Source organism: Propithecus coquereli, unplaced genomic scaffold (genome assembly GCF_000956105.1).
Source record: "Propithecus coquereli isolate 6110/MARCELLA unplaced genomic scaffold, Pcoq_1.0 Scaffold86, whole genome shotgun sequence".
Lineage (NCBI taxonomy): Eukaryota > Metazoa > Chordata > Mammalia > Primates > Indriidae > Propithecus > Propithecus coquereli.
The window spans coordinates 4854589-4856788 of NW_012154840.1; the positions used below are offsets into that span (position 1 = coordinate 4854589).

General features: G+C 35.2%; 1 protein-coding gene across 1 annotated transcript in view; it reads left to right on the forward strand.

Annotated features, from left to right (window-relative positions):
- The window catches only part of ABCB7 (ATP-binding cassette, sub-family B (MDR/TAP), member 7), a 111435-nt gene that overhangs the window by 62151 nt on the left and 47084 nt on the right, over window positions 1-2200 (forward strand). The gene's annotated exons all lie outside the window — the stretch shown is intronic.

Here is a 2200-nt window from a genome sequence, read left to right on the forward strand (position 1 = left end):
TAGATTTCCAAAAATATAATTAAAAGTATTTGCTTAAAACAAGCATAAATGAAGTTTGGCTGTAATTTGGTTACTCCTCTTACATAGAAGGATTAATATTTTGTTTTAGAACCCAGTTCTTACCACTTATTTCATCCTTATACCATGTATGTTCTCTTTTATTTACTCATTCTTTTCCCTACTCTAAAAATATTTATTGAGAACTTACCATACAAAATATTGTTCTTGGCATTGTAGAGTATTCAGATACGAATAAATCAAAGTTCTTCCCTCAAATCATACAGGATAAGGCAAGTTTTATTTTATTGCCATAATACAAGGTAGGTAACAAATGATTTAAAGAAGTACCAGTCAGGTATTGTGGGGTTTCAGAGAAAAGGTAAGGAACCACTATGATGGGGAGTTGGGAAAGGTTTCAGAGAGGAGATGGCATCTGAGATAGGCCTTGATTGATGAGTAGGGTTATTACAGGCATAGGAATAGCATGAACAATGGCCTAGATGTGAGACAGCATATATTATAGTATGTGTGGAGAAGTGAGTAGTCTGTTTTGGGTCCCAGTGAGAGGGAAGTGTTTCAGAGGAATTGGCAATAAGCTTAAAAAGACAGATAAAGCTCTTAATGTGAAGTATCTTAACTGTGAGACAGAAAAATATATTATGTGGTAAGTAGTAACTTCTATTTTGAATACAAGAGCAATAAGATTAGAGCTGTGTTTTAGGAAATTAACCTGGCCCTGTTGTAGAAGATGGACTAAAGTGGTAAGAGACCTAAAGTAGGGATACCATTCATTTCCTGCATTCATTCAGCGAATATTTACTGACCAGTTGTGAGACTGACGTAATATTCTAAGTAAGAAGCAATAGCGCCAACTAGAGTGGTGGTCGAAATAAAGATGCAAGTGACATTGTGAGATAACAGTCAACAGACTTAGCAATGGATGGGCTATCAGAGTTTTTAAAAAAGGGATAGCATTGAAAGATGATACCAAGGATGAGAGAATGATAATGCTTTTAACAGAAGTAGATAGTAAGTCAGGAAGTCTTGATTGGGAAAATGAAGATCTTGGCTTTGGATATGTTAAGTTTGAGGTGCAAGCAGAGCATCCAGATAGGACTGGCTATTCAGCTAATAATACCAAATGTAAGACAAGCTCAGGAAGGAGCCCAGACTAGAGAGATTAAGAGGTGATAGTTGAAACAGTGCAAATTAATGAGTTCCCCAAGGAAAAGAGCAGAAATAGAAGGAAATAGAAGACAAGTGGGGACAGAACCTTTGATTAATGTGTTCCTCTAGGGAAGTAAAGTAAGCAGTAGAGGAAATTGAGGAAATTGGGAAGGAGTAATTGAAGAGTTAAGAGTAAAACCCAAATCATTCACAATCAGACTCCATTTTTGTGTCTCCTTTCTCATCCGTGGGTTCTGTTGAGTAATCTCCAATGAATCTCACCCATTCCTGGGGAGAGTATTTACTTAAATCAAGACCCTGAACAATAAATCAAGAATCCATACTTTATTCTATTTGTTTAAGCTGAACAGAGAAAACAGGTACTATGAATCGAATTTTGGTAGCTAATGTTGAAATTTTTTTTAACTCTCATGTTCATTTTTCACCCAGTACTGGTTGCAGAATTGTCTCTTACATACAAATTACTTAAGGGTAAAGGTGATTCTGAGCTCTTATGCAAGACATAATTAGCAAATTGGCCTTTATTCCTTTTTTAGTTGAATGCAAGTACCTTGCTGACAAGTTAAAGGCAGATTGTTTTCTGGACTTTCTTTTGAATTGAAGAAAACTGGTCAGAGCATGACTAATTAAGCTAGCCGAAGGGAGGAGTCTTAAATAATGACATTTGTGTTAGAATTTATTTTTAGAGTGAGTTCCAATCCTTCAAAATACAGATTTCTGTTGCTTCATGACAGGTAAATATCATGGTATGAAATCTGGATTTAAGCTAACTTCCTTAAGGACTGAAATATTTTTAGAAGGTTAATATTTGGTTCTTCAGTCAACAAATACTGACTGCCCATAGAATAGAAAGTGGTGCATTAAACTCATGTAAATGAATTGCAAGTAAACAGAAATGAATATAGAAAATCCTCAGAAAGTATGTTTGATTTCTTTTGAATCAGGAAAAGGAAGAAATTGCCAGATGTTATGATGAATGCCTGCTAGTACTTCCAAAGCATATAGAGAACTA